Source organism: Delphinapterus leucas, chromosome 7 (genome assembly GCF_059928025.1).
Source record: "Delphinapterus leucas isolate spDelLeu-1000000601 "Yukka" chromosome 7, BTC_Dleu_Yukka2, whole genome shotgun sequence".
NCBI lineage: Eukaryota > Metazoa > Chordata > Mammalia > Artiodactyla > Monodontidae > Delphinapterus > Delphinapterus leucas.
This window is the reverse complement of record NC_143135.1, coordinates 39,186,852-39,214,353: the sequence shown is the minus strand read 5'-3', so window position 1 is coordinate 39,214,353 and position 27,502 is coordinate 39,186,852. Positions and strand designations below refer to the sequence as shown.

Genomic DNA, 27,502 nt, shown 5'->3' with positions numbered 1-27,502 from the left:
GTATGTTCAATGCAACTCCCCAGATATATGCAAGTACATCTTGGCAGAACTGTCTAGTCTACTGTTAACCTCATCTAGTGAAAGACAACTGGGGAAAGGAGGTAGATAAAAGCAAGATTGTGATTCTAGAAGATTTCTGACAAACTAGTTTTTTTTTTTTAATTATCTCTCTTCAGTGTTAGGACTCCCTGTATTAATATAACTAAGTTGGGTGAAAAATTAATTTTTGTATTGCATTTTTGAACCTCTCCAGAATATGAGAAAAAGTCCAGTGCTTATTAAGAGGTAATTAGTCCTTCGGGTCAATGACTGCTCAGAAGACTGCATGTCTGGCTTATCCTATACCTACATCATGGTTATTTATCAAAGGTGTCCATAAATGAAAAAGACAAAACAGACCAAGGACAGTGTGTCTTTCAAGCACAAAAGCACTTAGCAGATTCCTGGGCCTCCAAGGCCTAGCAGATTTAACCAAGACTTTTCACACAATCAGGTGAAGAGGGTCAGGCTAGTCAGCAGATGTCCTATTCAGATAACAAAGAGAATATTTTAGTGACAATGTGAGAAAAAAAAAAAACACAGCAAAATGGATACAAACCCATGAACCATGTCTCCCTTTTTGCTCTGCAGAACTCAACCTCAAGTCTAACAAGGACATTATCTATATCCTTGAGCAAATATGAAGACAAATGTACACATTTAGCAACAAGTACACCAAAATAAAATATTTAGAGGAAATCAGCATATTATTTTTAAGTAAGATAACATATCTGAACTCTTGATAAAGATTTAAGAAAAATACAATGAATATATGTTGGTATTCCAGTCTCATAGAAGGAAAAAAAGGAAATGGAAAGATTTTTGATTTTTGCAATATTGCTGGACAATTTATCCTTAATTTCATTTCTAACTTAACATTAATATCTATCTAGCAAGTCTAATTTAATTACATAAGATATAGAGAATGTATAAACAAGAGATAGTTATTAATATTCTAGGCTGTTTTATTTCATATCCCTGAAGAGGTCAAAGTACTGTCCTGTTAACAAAGCTAACTTCAGCGTTTGGTAAAATCACTTCAGTTCCTATATATGATCCTTCATGATGCCCAATTCCTCAACTAAATATATTAGAAAGCCATAATAATGATGAAGAGAACCCCATAATACTAAAGAAACCAAGTTGGAGTGTGGTTTTGACCTGGAATGATGGGGGAAATGACTGTTCCTGTTGTTTTCAGGAGTCAAGTTTAAAGAAAGAAGAATAGTTTTCAGTTATCTTAGGTCACATTTCAACTAAAAAAAAAAAAGCTGTAAGTGAAGAAACTTTGCAAAGGCGCTGTTAAGTTATTGGAGTGGAAGCACTGTGGGAATTAGTTAGACCAGTTTAGACATTATCCAACTTACTTTCCAACCATCTGCATCAAATATGCTTCATTAAAACAGAACCATATGGAAAATAAGCTAGCAATTAACACAGCTTCTGCACGTGCCTCTAATACAGTAGATTTCAAACTTTTACTGAAACTGACTAAACTACTTCCATGTTGCTGCCATGCAGGACTTGGCAGCAGTCCCTAGACTTGCCTCATCCTCCACACCAGGCCATTTCATGATATTGCTGAGTTATTGAAATAGGCACATATGAAAAACATCAAGTATTTTGTCACTTTTCTTGCAGCTGGTATCAGCCATTAAAACAAACCCAGGTACATTGAAACAATCAGCCTCTCAAATGACAACTAATACTACATGTACCCTGGCATAGGGTTTAACTCTCTAAGGGAAAGGCACCTAAGATGAAAGGTTCCACCAACTCCCCAAGCCATGCTACCAAGAAAGGCTACATCTTCCCCGGGAAGGCTCTTTTTTCTAAGTTACTCATTCATAGCATGTATCATTTTCTGCTGCTACCACTCTAATCCAAGCCATTACCATCTCTCATCTGAACACCTTTGTACTAGTCTCCTAACTAGTATCTCTGCTTCCATACCTGCTTTTCTAGCCTATTCTCATAGCAGAGGGATTCTTTTAACAATGGAAATCATCTTGCTTCTCTTTTAAACCCTCCAATGGCTTTCCGTTTCACTTAGATAAAAGCCAGAATCTTCACCATGGTCTAGAGGCCACCAACAATCTCCCTAGTATTATCTCCAACTTCCCTTTTACTCACTCACTTGGATCTAGTCACACTATTGGTAGCAACTTTTCTTTGAACAGTCAAGTACCTCCCACTTAAAGGCCTTTCTGCACATTTTTTCCCTCTGCCTGAAAGTTCTTCCCCCAATAATTTGCATAGCTTGCTCCCTCACCTTATTTAGGTTTCTGATCAAATGTCTCCACATCAGAGAAGCCTTCTCTGACAACCCTATATAAAATAGCATCTCATCACTCTCAATAAATATTGAGTAAATGAATGAATGAAAGCAAACAACTAGAAACAAGATCCTTGAAAGCAGTTATATAGAGTTAAACAGTCAGAACAAAAGCTCAGGACAAAGCTAGAAAAGAAGACGTGGGGCATACTGACTGTATTCTGTTTCCCAGGAAACACACTTGCTAAGTCAAGGCAATATGCAATGCAAGAAAATTTCCAGGCCCAGGATGTAGTGAAAGCTGCTGTGGAAGTTAACCAGCCAGTTTTAGAGTCAGAGCCTTCTTTTTCTCCTCTCTTTTTACCTATTCTAGTTCATAGCAAAAAAATTTTAACCACTTAGTCTGTTCTTTCTGAGCTCTATTTCCCCTTCCATAATGTTTTTTCTTCATCCCCCCTTCCCACCCCCTCGAACTGCACTGGCTAAAGGCTTGGTCCCTTATCAAAACCTTCTCTAAGAAACAATCTGAGCTCTAATTTGCATCTGAGTATACAGGATGTGGTTAAGAACGTGGACTTTGGAGTTAGACGCACTTTGATTCTAATTCATTCTCTCATTCATTCATTCAGCAAGTATTTACTGAGCATCTACCAAGTGCCAGGCACTGTTCTAGTTGTTGAGCATACAGCTTCAAACAAATTAAAGTTTCTGCCCTCACTCAACCTATATTCTGGTGGGAGTGGTAATGGGGATGGGGAGAGAGACTGTAATAAATAAACTCTGCTGTTTCTTAGTAATCTGATCCTGGGCAAGTCACTTCACTTCTCTAAGCTCCAATTTCCTCAACTGTAAAATGGAAACAATAAAACTACTTAAGACTATTTTGAGAAATAAAATAATTTGCATATAAATGTTAGCTCTCTCAGCTCTGGCCTCACAGGCAATCTTCCAGTTCCTGGAATACAACATGCACCCTCCAACCACCTGACCTTTGCATATGCTCTTTCCTTTGACTAAAATATTTTACTTCATCCCCCCCAAACCCAGCCCTTTTATTTATTTTTTTAAATTTTTATTGAAATATAGTTGATTTACAATGTTGTGTTAGCTTCAGGTATACAGCAAAGTGATTCAGTTACACATATATATAAATATATATGTTCTTTTTTAACATTCTCTTCCATTGTCCTCCCTTCCGCTTTGGTAACCATAAATTTGTTTTCTATGTCTGTGAGTTTATTTGTTTTTTTGTTTTGTTTTGTTTTGTTTTAAAGGAATTTTGCCTTTTTAAATTATTTATTTATTTATTTATTTATGGCTGTGTTGGCTCTTCGTTTCTGTGCGTGGGCTTTCTCTAGTTGCAGCAAGTGGGGGCCACTCCTCATCGCGGTGCACGGGCCTCTCACTGTCGCGGCCTCTCTTGCTGCAGAGCACAGGCCCCAGATGCGCAGGCTCAGTAATTGTGGCTCACGGGGCTAGTTGCTCCGTGGCATGTGGGATCCTCCCAGACCAGGGCTCAAGCCCGTGTCCCCTGCATTGGCAGGCAGATTCTCAACCACTGCGCCACCAGGGAAGCCCCTATTTCTGTTTTGTAAGTAAGTTCATTTGTATCATTTTTTTAGATTCCACATATAAATGATATCATGTGATATTTGTCTTTCTCTGTCTGGCTTAATTCACTTAGTATGATCATCTCTAGGCCCATCCATGTTGCTGTAAATGGCATTATTTCATTCTTTTTTATGGCTGAGTAATATTCCATTGTGAGTGTGTGTGTGTGTGTGTGTGTGTGTGTGTGTGTGTGTATGCCACATCTTCTTTATCCATTCATCTGTCAACTGGACACTTAGGTTGCTTCCATGTCTTGGCTATTGTAAATAGTGCTGCAATGAACACTGTGGTGCATGTATCTTTTTGAATTATATTTTTCTCCAGATATATGCCCAGGAGTGGGATTGCAAGATCATATGATAGCTCTATTTTTAGTTTTTTAAGGAACCTCCATTATGTTCTCCATAGTGGTTGTACCAATTCACATTTCCACCAACAGTGTTGGAGGGTTCCTTTTTCTCCACACCCTCTCCAACCTTTATTATTTGTAGACTTTTTGATGTTGGCCATTCTGACTGGTGTGAGGTGATACCTCATTGCAGTTTTGATTTGCATTTCTCTAATAATCAGCAATGTTGAGCATTTTCATGTGCCTTTTGGCTATCTGTATGTCTTCTTTGGAGAAATGTCTATTTAGATCTTCTGCCCATTTTTTGATTGGGTTTATTTGGTTTTTTGATATCCAGCTGTATGAGCTGTTTGTATATTTTGGAGATTAATCCCTTGTCAGTTGCATTGTTTGCAAATATGTTCTCCCATTCTGTAAGTTGTCTTTTGTTTGGTTTATGGCTTCCTTTGCTGTCCATCCCTTTTATTTTATCATTATCTATTATTCTTTAAAATCTTAGCTCAGGGACTTCTCTGGTGGCTCAGTGGTTAAGAATCCACCTGCCAGTGCAGGGGCCACAGGTTCGATCCCTGGTCCAGGAAGATCCCACATGCCACGGAGCAACTAAGCCTGTGTGCCGCAACTACTGAGCCTGCACTCCTGCACTCTGGAGCCCGCGAGCCATGACTACTGAGCCCACGTGCCACAACTACTGAAGCCGGTACACCCGAGAGCCCACATGCTGCAACTACTGAGCCCATGCACCACAACTACTGAAGCCCGCGCACTCTAGGGCCCGCATGCTGCAGCTACTGAGCCCGCATTCTGCCACTACTGAAGCCCACGCACCTAGAGCCCATGCTCTGCAACAACAGAAGCCACTGCTATGAGAAGCCTGCGCACCACAACAAAGAGTAGCCCCCACTCGCTGCAACTAGAGAAAGCCCGTGCACAGCAACGAAGACCCAATGCAGCCAAAAAAAACTGAATTAAAAAAAAAATCGTAGCTCAATCTTCTTCAGGGAAAACTTACCTAACTAGGTCAATTTTAACTACATTTGTTCAGAATCACATACAATCACTGTTTATTTAGTTGTTCATTCATTCATCCAAGATGCCATCATCTTTTACTTGGATTACTGCAAACACCTCCTAACTAGTCTCCCTGATATAGTCTATACTCAACACAGCAGCCAGATTAAAATCTTTTAAAATGAAAGTCAGATTATATCACTTTTTGGCTGAGAAACCTCCAACGGTTTCCCATCTTCCTCAGGGTAAAAACAAAGCCTTTGCAGTGACTTAAATCCTTCACCATCTCATCAATCACACCAGACAGCTACACTGGCCTCCTTACTACTATTCCTTGAATTCATCAAGTTTACTCCTCTAAATCAGGACACAAGTTCTCACTTCATAGAATTCTCTTCTCCTATATATCTGCATTATTTTCTCCTTCACTTACTTCTGATCACCTTATCTATGAAGCCTTATAGTATTTTACATGATAAAACAGCAAATTCCCCACCTCAGCACTCCCTATCTTCTTATCCTGTCTGATGTCTCTTCATAGCGTTTATCACCTTCTGACATACTACATATTATTTGCTTATTTTTACTTTGGAGTATATTCCCCACCAATACCACTAGAATATAAACTTAATAAGAGGAGGGATTTTGTTTTATTCACTGTTACATCTTCATTTTCTCCAACAGTAACCGGCACATAATAGACACTACATTGATGTTGATAATTGCCATAAATCAAACCAGACAGATTTCTAAAATAAGCAATTTATACAGCTGGAAAATTTTTTAAATAAAAGTTCAAGTCATCTCATAATAACTAGGCAAAATCCCAATGCCCTTTTGGAATTTTATTCTAAACTATAGTTAAAAAAAGAAGATAAAAGGTAAAAAAAAAAAGTGCAAATATTCAAATTTATAAATTAGATGAAGAAAACATGAAGAAGAGCAAAATGGAACAAGAGATTATAAAAAAGAATGCACATTTTTCACTAGGAAGCATATTAATGTTAGTTATTATTGTTGACTTAAAATTACTAAATTCCTAGTGTTTTACTTGGCTCACTATGGCTCAGATTTCATGTGAAGTATTCATCATAGATAACTCCCAATTTCTTACAGTCTGCTGAGTTATATAAGGCATTCCATATTTTTTCCTCTTAAAAATATAAATGGTCCTCCCCAGTTAGTATCAAGCATTTCCTACATTCTAGTAACCATTAAGTTCTCTATAAGAAATAAGGTGTGGGATCATAAAAAGGAGGGAAAATAAAACCATATTATATTCAGAAACAAGGAAATAGTGCTGTTTAGGGATTTTCCCCAGAAGTCCCCTGGCAAAATAATTACCACCAAATCTTATTAATAATACTTTTGCTGTATTCAACTGGCACTCATTTCATAGAGTTTCATGTCACCTCCTTCATTTTCCATCCCTCCACTCCTACCAAGTCACAAATACAGTTATCTGCAGTTGATTGGTAGAGATGAATAACAATATTTAATTAGCACAACATCATTTATGACAAATATTCGGGCTCCACCCAGTGACTCAGGAACAATGAAAAGGCATCAGTACCATTTTAAAAGTTCTTTAAAAGAGTTCAGAACTCCAGTTTTTAACTCAAAAGCATATGCCAAGTTAACTATAGTCAAAAGTAGATTTATGGAATTTTCTCACTTTAAGCCAAAGGACACAAAAGTAATTTATAAATCAAACTGAAATAATGTACAAATTAGCTGTTTACATGTTGTTACTCTGAAGAGTTTTAAATTTAAAACAAATGAATTTAAAAGTTCAGTCTTTAATATCAGAGTTATTTTAGATGTACTCGTAATACAAACTGCCTTAATCAGAAATCTAGTTTTATACTTGCCTTATCTTTTTTAAAATCTCAGCTTTTTACCAAGTTATTTTTCTAGTACAGTGGTCCTCAATCTTTGCAGTGATTAGAATCCTCTCCAGAATTTGTTTAAATGAAGATACCTGGGCTTCTAGAGATTCTAATTCAACAGTTTGGGGAAGGGCATCAAGAAACTGCATTGTTAATCTAGTTATTTATCCAGTTAGTTAATCCAGTTAATGGTGCTCAAATCATACTTAGAGAAATACTGATCTAGAAAGCCTCAGTAGTAGCTATTTTCTACCCATTCTTAACAGACTACTCTTCTCCCATGAATTCTAGAGCCCAGTACATTTCACTTTACATCCGTAATTCAAATATTGAAACCATTTATTCAATAGGTATTTTGTGAGGGCCTGCCATATGGCCAGCTATAATGTAATATTATAAGGCTTATAGGACTACATGATTTCTGCTTCAGGATTCAAAAATGACACGTCAAGGCCTTTAAAAATAATCATTCTCTCCCTATAGAAACCTCTTTGAGATAGGTTGCTCTGCCAAAGCTAGACTAATTAAAATTTTCAGACTAGCAGTATTCATTTCATTTGAAATAAGAGAGAGGTGATATTCTTGCCCTCTTCCACCCTGAAAATGTTAACAATAGCAAATAGCTTTTTTTCATTAACAAAACATATCCACTCATTATTTTTCCACTCTGCTTGCCCTTCAAGACAGTTTTTAAAAGTGTGAACACTGATTATATCAACTGAAATACAAATTATAACACTGAACAGTAAATATAATTGTGAATATATGATATGTAAGACATCACACAAGAAGGTTTTGACATAGGGATGAACTCTAGAACTTATGGTATATTAAAAGACTTTATTGGGTCAGCCTGACTTGGAACATGACATAAAAATGAAATAAACTTTCAACTGTCAACCAATGGATCATCCACTTGCCACTTCTAGTTATATTTTGAGTCATTGCTATATTAGTTCTATAAATATATAACATCTATCCAATTGAATTATTTTATTATATTTTTTTAAATTTTTGGTTTCTTGTTATGTGCTATTTCACCCACCTCCTAACCTCAGGAGACTTAAGAAAAGTCATTTTGCTTAACCAAGTTAATAAATTTATGCTGTCTATTCCCCATTTGGAGTAAGCATCAAATCATTGAGCAATATGAGCAGGATGGAAAATGTTGAAATTGCATAACAGTAACAGAATATTTTGAAAAGGATAAAGTAAAGTTTATAAGCTATTAAATGCCCTCATCCAAAGTGCCTTGTATATATGTTGTGGCTAAAGTTCAATTGCAAACTAAAATTTAATAAGTCCCAATCACCTACAGGATAGTCTAAACCCCTTAATATGAAACAAAGTCAAGATTTTCACCATATATGTCCTTTCAGTCTTCAGACCTACCACTTCCCCAAAAAAGTAATAATGGTTTAATAACTTATTTGATGCTTTCCATTTGCCAGGCACTATTGCCAGGCAATTTGTGTGGTAACATTATAAATAAATACTATTAGTTATATTTTAAAGTAGGAAAACTGAGGCTTAGCATTTTACCCATGTTCATAAAAGTCACAAAAGATGTAGCCAAGATTCAAATTCTGGTCTGTTTGACTCCAAAGTACATGCTCTTAGTCACTGGATATTAGCACGTCCTCTTCATACCCCCTCATTCCAGCCATAATAAACTACATCATAAGTCTTCACATATGCCATGACCTTCCATGTCTTTATGCTTTTGCCCATGTTGGTCCTGCTTCTAGGAATGTCCTTTTTAAATCTTATCCCCCCAGATTGATTCAACATTCAAAAATAATTATTAAAATGCTCATTTTGTGTCTGGCATTGTTCTAGGCACAAGAGATAGAATAGTGAGCAAGACAAAGATTTAGCCATTATGGGGCTTACTTTCTTTGAATTCCTACTTTTCTATCAATACATGACTATAAGTCACCTCTTTGATAAGAAATTTCCTTTGCATCTCTTCTTGTAAAATTAATTTCTTCTGTTTGCTCATAGTACTTTATATAAACCTTTATCATTGCCTATTGTATTGTAATATAATTGTTTATGTACCTATCTCATCTCCCCCTCTAACCTATGAAGCTTTTTGACATAAAGAAGTCTTTCCTGTTTAGATATGTATCCCTAGCATTTAGCAGAGCACTTGGTTCATAAGCAAGTACTCAAGAAATGTTTTGTGAGTGAGTGAGTTAATAGAAAACTACATCAAATATTTGCCTGAGGTGCCAGATTATATTTATATATAGTCTATATAAAGTAAACATTAAAAATACTTGAAAGAAAAGTACTGTAGTTTAATGTATAAAAATTAGTCACAGAAAAAGCAGTAGCCACAAATGTTTAAAGTTTCATTTACATCTTACCTGGGTGCTTTTTAGTGTTCAGGTTATATTAGATATTACATTAAACATTAGACAATAACAATCTAACTTACACTTTTGAACCAGCTTCCATAAGTATATAACTATTATAGAGCCCCGCTGTCCAGTATGTAAGATAAAAAACAGTATTCATCATAGTTGAAACTTAAAGTTATTATTGAGAATTCATCCGCACAGCTGATGAAATTACAAGAATTATTTCTTCAGTGTTCTATTGAAATAGGAAAAAAAATAACTATTGATTAAAAATGAAGACATATGAATACCAATAATGGTGCAGAGTACAAATAATTTGTATAAATATTTATTTCTGTTAAAATCACATGATTTTAAATGTAATCAAATTTAATTTCTTCTGAAGAGGGTTATGGCTTTAAGAACTGAAAAGTTAAACTTAGAAGCCCGCTTTACACTTTTTTAATTGATTGCTTTTATATATTTTGCAAATTCCAAATTATCTTTAAATTGTCTTTATATAATGATATACACATAAAATACCAACTTGTAGGCTAACAGCCAAAGCATAATATCTGTATGCAATTTTCCCTTTAAGAATATGAACTATGTAACAATACAGTCTATTAGTTGTAGAATCATAGCATTTTAGATATAGAAGGGCCCAAGCAGGAAATCTTTTTCAACACCTTCATTTTAATGATGAAGAAATTTGGTGTTGAAAAGGTGAAATAATTAGCATTTTTGTTAGCATTTTAGTTGTCAGTGAGTCCACCCAGCCTCCACTGCAAGAAAAACAAACAAAAAAAAGTCTTTTAAAACATTTGTCATTGTTCTCTTCCCTCATACCTCAATAAAATAATTTAGTTGTCAGACTAGTTCAAGATCTATTGATTATTCAGCTTTTGTTATTACGAAACTAAACAAGCCAAAGGCACACAATAAGAAAGAGAACCATAAAATATTTAAAATAACTATGAAAACAACAGTTAATAAGCAACCTCTGGATCATTGAAATAACCACTAATCATATTAGAGTTAAATTAAAATATGCTATTTTTGCCTTCCTTTTTTGATTTTACCATTCCCCAGTTTTAAAGTTTCAATCAGCCAATCAAAATTCTTTTACGGCACACTTAATACATGCAAGCACTTCCCTAGGCATTATAGGTGACCAAAAATATTTGAGACATAATCCCAGTCCTTAAGCCATTTGCAGTAGATGACCTCAAGCCATCTTTCTAAGTCTTTCATAACTTTCCTATATAAAATCTCTTCTCTTAAAAACAATGCCCTACTCTACACTCGTGAAAATACCTTGTATTTCTGTTCTGCATTCCCGTAAGTCTAGTCATGCCTTACTTCCCACCTAAAATGTTTAGTCATCCCTTATAAAAAACTTACCAAGACTTCATAGCCCACATCAAATTCAACCTATCCCTTAAAGTCTCCTTTGATCTCATGTTGGGCATTTGTCACACACTGGCTTCCATTCTAAATCATTCATATATTGACCTTAGTTTCCAGCCAGATTATCATCTCCTTGATGCAGGGACAATTTATGCTTCTCTGTAAACCCAGAAGTGCTCCCCATCTTTTATACTCCATAGCACACAGATAAAATATTAATATCTGTATGGCATGCTGGAGGAAGCTCTGAAGGATAATGGTGGCTAGAGGTCCTTGGCCCATGCTCCAGGCACTGCAGACTCTGTTGACACCCTAAAGCCTAGAGGAATACATAGCTTGAAACATTTGTAACCCAAAGCACAAACTCTGCACAGCACACTAGTTAGCACGCTGTGCCCCACAGCCCCTATCACGGTTCTAGGCTACTGAAGGTACTCAACAAATATTTCTTGAATTAACATAATAATAGCACATGGAGCACATTGCTTGCATTGGGAGACTAAGTGAGCAAAGTAGGTGACAGGCCTCAACTAGACACAGCATGACAAATGTTAGTTTGATATACCAAAGACTCCAAGTTATCAACGTTTCATTTGCAAAATTAGTGAATGAATAATACTATAGTAGGAGAAACGTGCTTAAAAAGTACCTCAGAGCTGTATTAGGTTTAAAAGATAAAGTAATCCATAAATACCTACTGTTGGGTTGAATTGTGCCCCCCCCAAAAAAAAGATATGAAGTCCTCACCCCCAGTACCTCAGAATGCAACTTTATTTGACCATAGTTACAGATAAAAATTAATTAAATGAAGATGAGTTCATACTGGAGTAGAGTGGGCTCCTAATCAGATATAATTGGTGTCCTTACAAGTAGACAGACATGTGAAGACACAGAGACACAGGGAGAATACCACAGGATGATAAAGGCAGAAATTGGAGTCATCTTTAGCAACCTGTATAGTCTACGGTCTAAGCTAGAACAACTGAGTCTTTTCTCCCCAGTTTCCAGCGAAAAGAAGCCCACTTTTTCCATTAGTCTAGTATAACGAAAAGCTAAGACAGAGAAGTCTTAAGTATGTTCATTCCTGTCCATAATCTAAATCTGACAGCAGCCCCAGTAGACTGATGGAAAGAATAAAATTCTATCTAGCAGCTGAATGGTCAGCAAAACATATGGGTATTATTAGTGCTATTTATCATAATAATTATTTACTACCATTCCCATTTCTCTTATGTAAGTTAAAATTTAAAGAGAATGTAATAGATACAAAAATAAACACAGAGCCTTGATTACAGCCACTCCAAACACAATTCTACTTCTTTTATTTAAGTTTAATTGTATTTCTATCCTCTATTTTAAGTAGGATCTCACGCATTCATTTTTCTTGTTAATTATAACAATAAATGTCCAATATATAATGGCATTTATCAACGGCTTACTGAAACAAAGGAACAGTATCAGGGCTGACACAAATGATTGACCCTGATTAGAGAAATGATAGCTAGTTTTACAATAAAGATTACAGATAAAGGACCAAGTATCAGAAAGTTCTTTTTTGTTATTCCTCTAAAAAATACTACATAGACCCTCTATGAATAAGTCCAAATGATCCAAATAAGTAAGTCACACACCTCTCATGGCCAACAGTACCAAAAAATGGCTTTAATCCTTTATTTATCAAGGTATAGCTACTTCCTTCCAGGCAGAGTTCAGAATTTGAGATTCCTATTCCATAAATTTTATTCACAAACTGACTTTTCATGCTATCATTCCCCATATTATAAGTTGAATTTTCACAACTGAAATTTACAGCAGACTAGCAGAGTGTATAGTAGTCTTTTCACAGCAAGATTGTCCCAATAATTCCTACACTATGTAATTTCAGTTAAAGCTGCTAACCACAGGCTATAATTAAGTTAACATTCAAGACTTTACTACACTTGTCTATGAAGTGTAAACACAAACTGGTATTTCTGAAGTGTGTGGATTCTCTTTCATTCATACAGTTGAACTATCCATGGCACACTTTAAGTTCCACACACAGACACCAAGCACTGAAGGAAACAGGAAACATTATGTTAACATGACTATAGTATTGATGAATAAAAAAACATAACCCCAAGGCTAAGCTGCCAAATAAGTAGTGAATTAATTTCTGTAAAGTACTCCAATATTACAAAGGTGTGTTGAAAGGTGTCTGCTCATGTTTCAAATTAAACGCACTGCTGGTCAGCATTAGCACCCCAGCTTTGAACACCAGCCACTTGCCTATAACACTTCAGGGGCTAGGAAAAACGGATTTGCCGTTCACACTGGAATAATTAGAACATGTCAGGAAGAATTAATTTCCTCATTTTTCAAAAGGATACACAGAAATTACCATGTTATTATATGACAGGGTCCCTTGGAGAATTATATTAAATTTAATTTCTAGCGCAGCCCACACAACAAATTAAAGTCATAAATAAGATGGAAAGAAGCGGGACGCAGAGCATATGTTTATGGCAATGAGTGAAGCCAAGGGACCAGAAACAACTATCTTCATTTCATTTTATTTAAATCAGCCAGACACTGTGTATCTGAATGACAGCACTTGTTAATGGTGCTGAGATTATAGGCTCCTTAATTTTAGAAAACAGAAGCAGTCAGTCAATGTCTGAAATAGTACATTTCTTACAATGCAAAAATTAGTATAAATTTACTTCCCTTTCAAGTCCATTTCTTTTTGCCCTGCAGCAAGTTTAACGGAGATAAACTTATTTTTAATAATACTGTTTCTCTATTTGTCTTTTCTTTAGGTAATTTTCTTGGGCAGAAAAAATGAGAAAAGTAAAACAGAAGAGTCACCAGGATAAGTAAAATTTACAAACATTGTCCAAAATACAAGCTTCCTGCTCCATACTGTAAATACAGCTACCAATTCAGAGCTGAGAGGCAAATTTCTCTAAAGAAAACTTTGTTTTTCATATTAAATTAAAAATGTCTTTCTTACACTGCCTATCAAATTGGAGTGAAACTGCTAAGGATATTGTTCACTCTAAAAGCACTAGACTTTTTAGCTATTCATTAAGCCCAAATATGTGTATGGAACAGAAAGGATTATAGAGCCCACTAATAATAGAGCCACTACTCATGGCCAGAGACCTCTCTGCTACCTACTGCTCCTGCTTAAGAATCTTTCCTCAAGTACCACCTCTCTCCCGCTTCTACCTCAGCTCACCATGGGCAGTCAAGAAAAGATTCTCACTATGGCCATATCTTCCACTCTGAAATCAGCCTAAGCCCAGTATACAAACATTAATAAAACTTTAATAAATGTACTATAAAATATTAATGATATTATTGATTCCCTCCCTTCTCCTTGAACATATGTACACTTTTATTTGTTATTTAAGTTATGGGTAAAATAACCAGACTAGAAGGAAGTACATATGACTCTCTTAATTTTTTCCTGTATGCTATAAAAAAGACTCAAGGTGGCCTATAGAAATTTATTTTCTTGCATTGAGAAGTCAGCACCTTCTCTAACATTTAAGGCTGGCATTTTAGACCTATCAGAAATCCAAATGCTTTAGACACCAATCATCAAAACAATTTATACTGTGTTATTTACCCATTCAAAATTTCTTTAAAATAATAACTATATTGTCTTTCAACATAAAATATGCTCCATGTATAGCAAATGCAAAAAGAAAAATTATGGAGTGATGTTTAGAAAACTATTTAAAATTACTAAATCAAAAACAATGAAAACACTGCCACAAGAGTCATTGATAATTTAGCTAACTTTTCTCTCCTTCCAACATAGATTTAATCTCCACATATTCACCTACAGATTCTAAATCATAAATGTTAAGATTACTCATAGGCCCGGAAACATGTTGGCATTTTATCGTGCTTAATAACTGCAGACATTCTTAAGGTGAAAAAGGAGTTTGTACACTTTAAGAAATGACTGTCATGAAACTGAGCACTCCCTTGAGTGCAACAAACTTTAAATAATTTGTGAATCAATTAACTGGCGACTCTCTTCATAACACAGATTTCACACTCCCAGGTCACTGCATTATCAGCCTGATACGAATCATAACATTTTGGAGAAAAGTTCGTAATTGAAATCATTAATTAATTTAACAGGACTTTTAGTTATGCATTGCATTAAACAGCTGTAAAGGAGCAGAGATTAATTAGTTGTTTCTCTGACAATTTTCACTGCTGCTATTACTTGGTGGAAAACTTTTCAACTTGTAAAGCACATCATGCTCTCTAAAATCTGGCTGTGACCTACCGAAGCAATTTAAAGTTAAAAGAACTATAATTTCTCTAAAACGAAGCCTGGAACCTCTGAGATGTTTCTCTGGAAGAAAAAAAAATATTTTTTAATGACAAACATTGTAAAGCCTGACCTTCTCCTTATGTGAAAATGAAACCCACATCTAGAATAAAGTCATAAAAGTGTACATCATAAGTAGCTCACAGAAATGAGGAAAACAAAAATATACCCAGCTAACATTTTCCTGAAGCTAGAGAGATGATACGCATTCACATGTTTTGCATATTTTCTCTTAAAAATAGAAATAAAAACTATTAACCATAAATAAAGTGTATTTATGTTACCACTCAGTGCTTTTACTTCTTAGGATTTAGAACTATTTGACTGACCTATAAGTTGTCTAGCAAATTAACTGGCTGATAAAGTATAGGTAAGTTCCAAAAGCAACTCAAAAAGGACTACCTTAAGGAAAGGTGACTAGCAATTTTTTCAGTACATCATTCCAAACTGCTTTTGTATCATATCACACTCTGCACAACTTCATCACTTTAATAGCTTAACATCTCCTTTGCTATATAAAAGGCACTAAAAGGTATATCATGGAGATTCTAATAAAATGGGTAACTTCCTAGAAAAATGCCCATCTTACTGAAATTAATTAGTTGAAATAAAACATTTTCCAGGTTATATCAGGAAATAATCAACTGCGTCACCAAAAACTCTTATTTTCAACCTAATCCCTCTCCCTATCCCTTCTGCCCCAAATGTGGCAATGATATTGAACTCTTACAATTATTAAAATATATCAGGCCCTTTCAACGTCTAGGTGCTTTTACAAATGCTATGCCCTCAGCTTAGAATATTCTTTCTATCTCCACATCCCCTCTAAGTAACTCACTATTATGCCTTTAAGAAGCAGCTCAAATGTTAGCCTACTCAAAGAAGCCTTCCCCCAACTCTCCCTGGCAAATTTCAAATTTTTGTGTATCTTATTTCATTTATATCTCAATTCTAAATCTAATATGTTATTATAATTTCTCTTTTTACCTGTCTCTCCATTAGATTTTTAAGCTACTTAACGGCTGGGCTTTAGTATGGTATTCACATTTAAATCTCAAACATATCTATCTGGGACATAGTAAGCCCTCAGTAAATGTCTGTTGATTAAACAAAGAATGAATAAATGAAAATGCACATATTTATTTCCACATTTCATTTCAATAATATTTATTGAGCATCTGTTATAAATCAACCACAGTGCTAGATGCTTGATGAAATCTCCACAAATTTTTTAAGTTACAAAAAAGATAGCTCCTCTATATTTTTAAACATGCAACTTCATCTTTTTTTTAGTATTTTGTTTAAAAATTGGTAATTATTATCTAATGAAACTTGGAGTGGGACAGCAAGAAGTAGAAACTTTAGGATTTTAGGATATCTTTTGTCATCAAAGACCCTTTGCCTCAAAAGATCCCTTTCCCAAGAGTCAAATTAAATGAACATGTTAAAAATAGTTGATGCCGGGCTTCCCTGGTGGCGCAGTGGTTGAGAGTCCACCTGCCGATGCAGGGGACACAGGTTCGTGTCCCGGTCCAGGAGGATACCACATGCCGCGGAGCGCATGGGCCCGTGAGCCATGGCCGCTGAGCCTGCGCGTCCGGAGCCTGTGCTCCGCAACGGGAGAGGCCACAACAGTGAGAGGCCCGCGTACCGCAAAAAAAAAAAAAAAAAAAATCCATTTATTTTAGCTAATTTAAAAGATACTTGAACAGTGGTGCTTTAGGGAGGTGATATCTTGACAGCATTTACATGATCCTAAGGTCCAGAAGAATCTTGAATCAAGAATAGAATCCATGTCTAAAGATATATAAGCTTGGATTCTACCTAAAGATTCAAGTTAAAATATATAAACAAGACAAGAGTAACATTTTACCTATTACTTTAGATTCAATAAATCAGAGAAACTGTAACATACAATCCACCAACTCTGAAAATTCTGACCCAACTAATAGGGAATTGTTGCTCTCCTTTGTCTCAGATCTTATCTGAATATATATATGCTTTACTTCTTGTTCTGCATCTCACTCTACCAACACACTCAAAATTACCCCATGATTTGTATATTTGTGTGTTTGCCCAACACAGTTGCAGCCCGTGTCTGTGAGTGTTTTTATATCTTTATTCACAAACCAAATCTGTCTACTCACAGCAGTATTTTAGAGTTTTATCAACATATCTCAATCATGTATCTATTACCGATCATGCTCTTATTACACTCTACCATCACTGAAAGTACTCCTTCTTAACTTCCTCTGGACTTCAAAGAATGTTTTTGTTGTAGTATCTTTGAATCCAAGTTCCTCTTATTCCACTTTGTCTGAGTACCCTTGAGGAGGCTAGTTTTAGATTCCTGACCTCGAGTTCAATGAGGCTTAGATCTAGCACACCTGCCTGCTTTCAAATTCTCCTCTGGGATAGCATCACATAGCAATTACATATCGAACAAGTCCATCTCCTTGTATAAAAGTGTGTCTGCAAAGGTTCATTTTTAGTTAGTGCGGCAGAAGTATCTGGGTCAATGCCAATTTTTAGTATGGAATCTTTGATTTTTCTCTTTAATGATCATACAATGACCATAGACACATCTTACTCCCAAGAAGATATGAAGTAGGAAGCAACATTTCAACAGTTTCCAAAAATAAGACAAAAGATTTCTTCTGAAAGTGTATGTTTGGTTTATGGGAGAAAGAGAGAGATGCAAGTAGGTAGAAAGGATGTTATTTTTCTAGATTACCAATTTAATAAACAGAAACAAGGTCCATTTGCACCTTACCTAGAAGATTCACAAATCTAAGAGAATGAAGTTGATAATGGAGATTATAAGGATTGTATGTAAGAATGAAAAATGAAAGAAGGGGCAGAGGAGATGAGAAGGTAGAGAGGAGGGTAGCAGGGACAGAGAGGAAAGTCACAGGAGAGGAGAAGAGAAGGAAGATAGCAGAGAAGAGAAAGAGAGAATGGAGGAAAGAGGGAAACTGTCTAGTACTAAACCTAGGAATGTGGCAGGGGTTGGGGACAGGGAAGAAAAGGTCATAAAAACCAAATGTACCCACTATTTTTTTTCTAAAATATTTCCCCTTTCACAGAGATTGAAAAAAATGAGGTAAGTCAATTGTCCTCAAAAATACTAATTCTTATTTGACTTAATTAGTTTCATGGAACCGATAGCCCCACACCTTGCTTAAGAATTTCAATGGTCACATTTCTGCATAGTCAAAGTGATCCCAAACAATTTATCCAATGTATTACACATATAAACACGTTTTTCTTCAAAACCAGGCATGATGGTCATTTTTTCCTCCGTTTTTCTGTCCAACAAACATAGTTATTTATTATAGAAAACGAAAGGAAAATTCCACTCTTCATTCGTGTTTGAGTTCCTCTGGCTTGCTAAAATATCCTGGCCTGTAGCATAAGATGTAATTCCATGTATATCTATTTCTTTTTTCCTTAAAAAGAAGACTTTTACAAGATTCAATTATATAAGATTTAAATAGAACAGCAAGTTTTTATATCCATGGCTCTGGAGAGGTGCGCTTTTTTTCTTTCTTCTGTCCTTTCTATTTTTCTTTACAGAGTGAAAATTATTTTATCAAGAAGTTTCAATTTACATTATTAAAACTATGTGGTGACCATCATCACAAGTCTGCTTTTCTTTATGATATATATATACTCTTCACAAAAGTACTTAACTTTTTTTAGAGCTAAAATTAAGAACGTATTAGAGTTGAGGGAAAAAGCATGGTCATGAAGACAAACAATCTCAATTTTGAAATCAACCTCTATCATTCTGTTACTCAAGAAAGTTGACAGAACACTCTGAGTCTCAATTTCATCAACTATAAAAATGGGTGTAATAACAGTTTCTACCTCACAGGGTAATAAGGATGATTAAATAATAAAATTCTCATGACAAATATATATAAAGCATTAACACAACATCTGGCACAATTAAGCACTTAGAACATGGTGTTATTAACAGGCTATATATGCCACTAGCGGAGTACAAAATTTACCTTTCTAATGATAAACAGGCAATGGAATTAGTATCTTGTGTAGGAGACTCAGGTGAAGACGCAGGTCTACAACGGTAGACCTGTACATCAACTATGCTTCAATTAAAAAAAAAAAATCTTAGACCAAAGAACATACAGATCAAGACTTTTTTTAAAAGTGCTTACTTTAATGCAATATTTTCAAACTATGGATTGAATGAGTGATAAAGTCAATTTTCTGAGTATGAATCAGCATTTTTTATTCAAAAGGAGAGAAGGGAACTGAGGAGAGAGGAAGCAAAGAAAAAGAGGCAAGGATAGGGAAGAAAAGAGAAAATAAAACACATTGCACATATTAAGGATAAGTATTGTTCATGTAAACTTTTTACTTTGGTTATATTAGATTGCATACTGGGTCAGATCAGAAATTTACTTCTTACTCTGAATCACAGTCAAAAAAGTTTAAAAGCCTGCTAACTTAATGGAAACTAGGACATGTGAATCCATGAGCTTTTGTATAACAGGAAAAGGGCCAACCAACCACCTTGCTCATTCAAAGCTTTCTCTAATTCATGCAGTGTAGCAATTGAAGCCATCTAGTGCCCTTCTGGGTATCTTGTGATATCTCCTTATTTGAAATACTATAGACAGAAGTAGCTACCTATCAGAGATTATCCAAGGGCAAGAGAGTAAGATTATATGGCTTCTGGATAACCAGTCTAGCTCTAGGATCATGAAGCATGCAATGATGTAAAATGAAAAAAAGTTAGTAAAATTAAAGGATTTAAGATATGTTTCACATTCAATAAATTCAGGCACTTACAAATAAAAGATCGAGGAAATAACTCTTCTCCTAAAAATCTGATGGATCTGTAGAATAACTGGACAGCATAGTGCCACCCAGTACACTTTACTTAAATAAACTCAGTAATATTTATCTCTCCTTTTGCAAGATATATAGGGTATGTGTGGGTTTTGGGTGGCAGGAAGGGAGAGAAGTGTTCAAGAGGAAGGTGCATATAAGTGGTTATGTTCACTTCAGTCTTATTCCAAACCAAACCAGTATGGTGGTCAGCTGTCAGCCAAAGAGAACAGGGGCAGGAACAGAGCCAATCAAGCGGTGTTAAGTAACCCAGTCATTCCATAGAAATCTGTACAGCTCTTGTTCTCTGGCAATACAGCTGGCAACAGCACAGCAGTAATTTGAGGAGTTTTCTATAGGGTGCTTATGAATTTGATTTCACTGTTGGCTTCTTGCCATTGCAACCTATACACTGGGTAGCTCTGTTTGTGAGTTACCCAACTATGTGCTTGGATGATAAAGAATCAGATTCTTCACTTAGTAGGCATGAAGTCAGCTGAGTTTTCACTTTGCCAAATGTGTCTTTTTTTTTTTTTTCAAACTTCCCAGGTTAAGAAAAATACATGGCTTGTATTGCCAAGCACTTCCCCCCTACACTTTGAGCCATGTATTTCTTTGGGAAACTAAATTCTATTTTACCCATAATTCATCAAACTGTTTTCTATGACAACTTAAATCTTTAGAGCCTTTTAACATACCACTTCTCTCATTTTCTCCCCACTACTCTCCTTTTTTCATACTTTCCCCTTGGCAATCAAAAAATACATACAGTTTGCCAGATTTGAAGTAAAAGGGGTGAATATAATTCAACTGCTGAGATTCAGGACGATGTTTTACATGTGACCAAATAAACTTTCCATTACCTATTTGCACTTTCATATGACTTTCTTCGGATACTCTCAAAGGACATAATGTAGTTAAACAGTAATGTTATGTAAACAGTTGCCAGTGCATGGCAAATTCAGGTTTTGCTTTTGGGAACTTTTTGGAATTTCTTTTTCCAAATATTTTCGATCTCCAGTTGGTTGAATCCGCGGATGCAGAATCCTCGGATAAGGTGAGCCACTTGTATTTAATTTTGAGTCAACCTCAGCTGCATATATCACTGCATCTTATATAAATCTAATTAATAATACATTCCCAAACTGTTCTGATATTAGAAACTGAACTACTATCACCAGTGCTACCATTTAAAAACCAAAAGCCAAACTTATGGGAGTGGGGTGGGGGAGAAAGTAGAAGATATACAATGAAAATACTTGGAATATACTGTAAAGCATAGTGAATGGGCAGAAGTATTGATCTTCTCCACCCTTTTGGCTCATCAGTGTAAAATTAGGAAATGCTCTTTCTTCATTCTCAAAATATATAAACCTCCAGTAGGATGCCCTTTATTTGTAAACAGATATACATCTTCATGCCAGGGTCATCCATTCCCTCTTACTTCAGCCAGAATACCCAGTTACTTTCTTTCCATAGCTAGGGACAACAGGAAGTCCTCCCAAATTCCATTTCAAGGAGTGTTTCATTTCCACTATTGTGCACTGGCAGAGCGGAAGTAGGAAATGTCAAATCCCACCATCAAAAATTGGTCAAAGGAATGTTATTGAGGTTAGATTTCAAAATGAGATTTCATACCAAAACCACTCAACAGGCAGTAGTTAGCTACTACAGTACTCTCAATAGTATAATTCAGCCATATTATAAGGTTAAATGGGTTTCAGTAGGTTGCACAAGTAATCAAATCACCATCTATAACATATTTTCTATAAAAATATCCATTCCAAATTCCAAACAACAAACTTTCTGAACTTCTCCTGTTAGTTAGTTGGAAATTGCCTACAAATACATCCCTGTGTATACTTCAAAGAAGTCTTTTTGTGATATAGATTTAAAAATACTAAAAAACAGGTAACTGACTATTAGCCTTTTTTAAGTAGGTCATATGCTTTACAAAAGGGTAAGCACAAATTTGAAAAAGCAAGAATTCAATGTGAAAGTTATAAATTACTTCCTCATTTACTATATATGAAGTCTGGGATCTTCAAATACAGTACTTGGAAGTATGCATGAAAAATTATTATTAGTGGCTATAACACATTGTTAATATGATGACAACAAGAGTTGTAATCATGCCAATCCTATGAATTAGGGGTAATGGGGAAAATACAGACAGTTTCTAAAACTGCACGTATTATTATGTTCTCCTGAATATAAGTGATGCAGGTGCTGCCTAAAAAAATACACAAAGTTTCTAAGCTGAGGGCACTAGGAAAGTAACACAACTTCAAGTCAACCCATTCCCATAGAAATTTGAGAGAAATAACTTAATCATCTGTATAACTCAATACCTTCTTTTCATATATGAGCAAGGCTGTGTGGATCCATAAAAATGTCATCTGAGCAGAGCTTTGAACATCTAGCAGCAGAACTGCTTATAAAGCCACCAAATGTACTGTACTGATATGCCTAAATGATCTTCTAATAAAAGCCAATTTCAAATGAGTAAGAAAAACAAGCCTACTATAAAAAAGCAAGCAATGTTCATAGACAAAACCTGAATTCAAAGGAAAGATGGGTGGGCATAAATTATGTAAGTGTTTATAGGAAATAACACATGGATTTTTTAGTAAAAATTAGAATGGAATTTCATTTGTTTAAGAAACTGGGGGGAGGAAGGAGAGAGGGAGATATTAGGCTTTCTCCTGAGGTAGCACAAAGCATAACTGAATACATCATTGCTCTCTTACATTTAACATAAATAAGATATTGAGACTTGCAGTAAGAAGTCAGAAGCATTGCCTGTAACCAACTGCACTGTGACATTCTCATTCATCTGCTGAGCCTGAAGTCCCACTGCAGCTGAAGACTTTGATGACTCAGGACTTCCAAACCCTCCCCCTGAGCACGCTGCTAGTGGACACCACAATGCACAAGCTCCTAACTCATTCTTCACCCACCCCTCTCTGCCACCAGTAATCACTTTCTTTACCAGCATGCTGTCCTTCAGCCACAGAAGTTGTGCATTAAAATCAGAGCCTTGCTAACCATCTCTGTCAGTTCAGCTGGGTATGGAAGATCCACTCATTCAGTTGCACCCACTGGAGCAGTTCCTCATTCTGGGTACTGTGCATTCTAAACAACTGTGAGGTCTCCATGAAAGAAGCATGTTCAAGTGGTATGTCCTTGTTGTTTGTGACTGGGCAAAAGTGTCAGTGTATGTGTGTTTTGGGTAACATTGTGAATATACATATATATATATATATATATATATATATATATATATCTGCATCAGCATATATCCAAACATCTGAGGGTATAAGAGCTGCATGGAACTGAATTTATCATTTTCCTCTTGAAGTACATAATATAGACAAATAGCTACAGTTAATATATAGCATTTTATAAAATAAATCATTGTATTCGTGTAGAGGAACTTAACAGGACAATAGGGCAGGCCTCTTGCACATCAGTTGGGATGAGAGGGGGGAACACTGTGTTCTTTCTCTGCACCAAAACAAGTTAGAAAATAAATCTGTCTGGAAAAAATTATCTCAGGTTTTGCCAAGGGAAGGGGAGTTAGGGAAGTTTGAGGTTTCTTATCAAGAAAAACTGACAGCAAGCCTTCATATTAGACTGTATATGTCTATTCACTAAGATTTTACAGGAATGAGAAAAGTATTCTTACCAAGAAAGTTAAGTTTAAATGAAATGTTGTTTCTCAAGAATGATTCTAAAGAAGATGTGAAGTTTTCATCAGTGGTTCTAAGAAAACAATTTATAGTGCCTTAAGTGAAATAAGGGTAAATGGCATTTCATTGCAATGTGCTGCGATGGCCTATGTGACTTGAACAGTACAAATGAGATTTCCTGGGATTTTGTTTTCCCTTAGAAAGGAAAACAGGAAGGAGGATTTTTACACAGTGATGAGGCATAAGGCAAGAAATGGACATATAAATAACTGTTAGCTAAGTGTAAAGGATCCCTGAAGAAAGGGAAGAAACCCAGGAGATGTGCACATCAAATAAAAATGGAGAATATGGCTATATTTCAGCTCAAACCAATATTCCCTTTTCGGGAATCATCCCCTCTGGCTCACTGCTGACAATCCATAGATAGCATATGAGTGAGATAAGTTCATAAGATAAACAGGGATGTTCCACGGCAAATAAATTTGTTTCCACTGAGATAATTATTCTTACCATGTGTCACTGCTCTCATGGCATGAAGAGGACAGGTGATGACATCCTATAAAATGCAATTTTTATTCCTATAAAAATATATCTCGATGTCAGCATTGAGATATATAACTCATTCAGCCCTCACGAATTTTTTTTGCTCTGAAGCTATGAGTGTGTTTTTGCTTTTATTGTTGTTCTTGTTTCTCGTCTTTTTTTTAAAAATGCTGTCATCAACTGTGCAATACTCTTAAGACACTAGAGGGAAAAAAATGGGACTGTCATTATCTTATGCTACCTGATCCTATGTAAGGATTACATATGTTATTATGTGGGATAGCTGAATATAACTGTTTGACTTGAATTTTTATAAGGTTATCATCTGCATCATATAATCTCTATGAAATACCTGTATCCTCAAATCAAAACACTCTCCCAAACCTCATGTCTTTTCAGACCTAACCTAGGCAACAACAAGAAATCACAAGCCTTTGTACCAACAAATAATTTTTCCAACTATAATTCATTAGTACCTTATTCCAAAAGCATATGAATACTTACAAGATGGTTAATCCTCATTAAAAACTAAGATTACATGACATAATTACATGTAAATAAGAAAAATGAATTAAACTCTTACCCTTTCCTATGTCGGGCACTAGTTGTGAATCATATATACAATTAGAGTTATATTGCTAAGCTAAAAATATTGGTAAAGATCTGAAAATGACAAACAGTGCCTTTTAAATTAATGTCTTATTAGTTGAGTGAAGTACACTGACAAAGAATAATTTATGCTTATTCAGACTGCACTCGACATCTTCAGGTGTTTCCAAATGAGCTCACAGAAGAGTGATTAAATGCATCTGATAACAAGCCACACATTGCTGAAATTACTTACCGCCTCATTTTATGATTAATTAAACATGTAGATTAAAGTTGCAAAAGAATTTAGATTAATGAGCAAGTTAAGTCTTGCTGATATAAGTGAACTGGGAATTGGATGCTCTGTGGAACTTTATAAACATGCATTTTGTAATGAATAAGACAAGACTACATGCAGAATCGTGGCCACCAGGGCCTTTTGACGATGCAGTCTTTTTTAACATGGTTTGACAGCTTTCAAATAACATTCTTCTATAGGCTTTAAACTTTGTGCTTTGCTGTAAAACACAAGACTACATAACTCATGTACCAAGAGTACGATTATTTTCGAGCTCTCCAAGGTAATGACCCCCTGTAGCAGCAGCTGTTCAGAAAAAATTACAAGCTCAATTGTTATTATAATCAGAGATAGTTTTGTAGTTAAAAGCAGTTATGCAACTTGTAAAATTATATGACACCTCATCAGTACCTTCTCTTCAACACTCCTTCCTCCAAAAGTAAAACCATCCCCAAAAAGTCATAGCTTTCCAGAGGACTTATTAACAAAGTAGGGTGCTCAGTCATTCATAAAATATTCAAAACCATTTATTAGTGAGGTTTCTACTAGGAAAGGTAATATTTAAATTTATGATGACTTATCAGCTCCAAGATTGTGTCAAAATATCTGCTGGGGTTTGCTGAGTATCCAATTTTTCTCTTAAGATCAGCTTTACCTAATCAGAGTAGTTTAGACTGTGTCAAAAGCCAAGTTGGACTGTATGGTTTTCCAGGGCAAGAGAAATTCAGGTTGTTCACAAAGATGTAGTGCATTCTCCTTTGCAAGGGATACAGAAGTGGCAAGAAATTGAGCCTAAGTTACCAAACAAGCTTTTGGTTTAAAACCTATTCCATTTTTATTACGAAGTTTGTGGCACAATACCATTTATTACTACCATAGCATAATGAAAGCATTCCTGCAAATTCTTTGAATGGATCCAATCTGCTGTCTAAAATATATCTCTACTTCTTTTCTACTCTACTTATTTTCAGACCTTATGTATAATTCATTTCTTGGCAAGAGTGAGATTTTTATAGTGTAAAATTTTTTCCTTTTAATTCAGATTTTTTACACTCTAAAGAATTACCAAGAAAACTACAGAATTTTTTACATAAGGATGAAAAGGAGCTGCTTCATGACACAGGTGGCAAATTATCATCATTAACCCCACATATTTATCATGTGGACATAATTGCCCATTTGAAGATGTGAATGAAAATATAATATTGAGACATAAGCCTGACTATATTGAAATTTATTAAAAGCTTATAAGCATCCAAAATAGTGTCCATTCGATTTGTTTATTTCCTTCCAGTTTTAAGTCAAAGTGTTTCACCAGATAGCAACAAAGACCCAATGCAGCCAAAAATAAAATAAAAATAAATAAATAAATGGCCCTTTTTTAAAAAAAGCTTAATTTATAAGCTTTTTCCCCTTGCAGTTCAACTTGACTATAATAGTTAGGATTTCTAGGTAGAAATATGGACCCAAATACTTCAAGGACCAAATAATATCCTTTTTCTTCACATGAAAATTTAAATTCTTCATTTATACCCTTTAAAAGAAGAAATCTTACAACAAAGTGGTTATATTAGCCTGAAAGAGGCTAGTTTAGAGATCTAAAAATAATTCTTTTGTGATCATAAAATGTATTGGGGTATGTGCGAGAAGGACATAGATGATTCAGACAGCTCAACAAGCCACCAAATTTTAAGGAGCAAGATCTTTCCACTTCAGTCATTGCCGTATTATTTCTAGGCCCCACATATTAAGAGGTGTGTCCTGGAGTTACTAATAATTAAATAAAATTGTGTCACTCCTGTGGCATTTTATTACAAAAAGATACATTTATTTCCCCACGAAAGCAATATTTGTAAAATAACTTTTAAGTCCTAAATACTGAATATACTTAGCTATTACATGTATTATTATTAGCATGTTTTAAATTTTATGACAAATGCTTTATATAGTTTACCTGCATAGATTATGTAAATTTACTGGTTATTTAAAGTTAAGAGTTACATGTTTAGCTGAAATACCAAAAAAGGTACTTCACTCTGAAACTATGAATAAATGGGCAATTTAAAATATCACAAATCAGCCATAATGCACTATAAGAATTCTTATGCATTATTTCATTAGATCAAGATGGTAATTTATTGTAAAGCGTTTTTTTAAATTTCACAGCACATAGTCATGTGGGCTATGAACCTTGCATTTCTAAGAAGTGACTAATATTTTCTTCATTTCATCTATAGTTTGAAAGAAAGAAAAGTATAAAAA

The 27,502-nt window shown here is 35.2% G+C and overlaps 1 protein-coding gene across 21 annotated transcripts in view; it reads right to left on the bottom strand.

Annotated features, from left to right (window-relative positions):
- The window catches only part of SOX6 (SRY-box transcription factor 6), a 620,530-nt gene that overhangs the window by 465,616 nt on the left and 127,412 nt on the right, over positions 1-27,502 (bottom strand). Inside the window, exon 1 of one of the 21 annotated variants that reach the window (XM_089915117.1) lies at positions 1-27,502. This exon is cut by the window's left edge and continues 21,733 nt beyond it. The exons of the other annotated variants lie outside the window; for them this stretch is intronic. The gene's annotated coding sequence lies outside the window, so the exon portion shown is untranslated. 21 annotated transcript variants of the gene reach the window in all.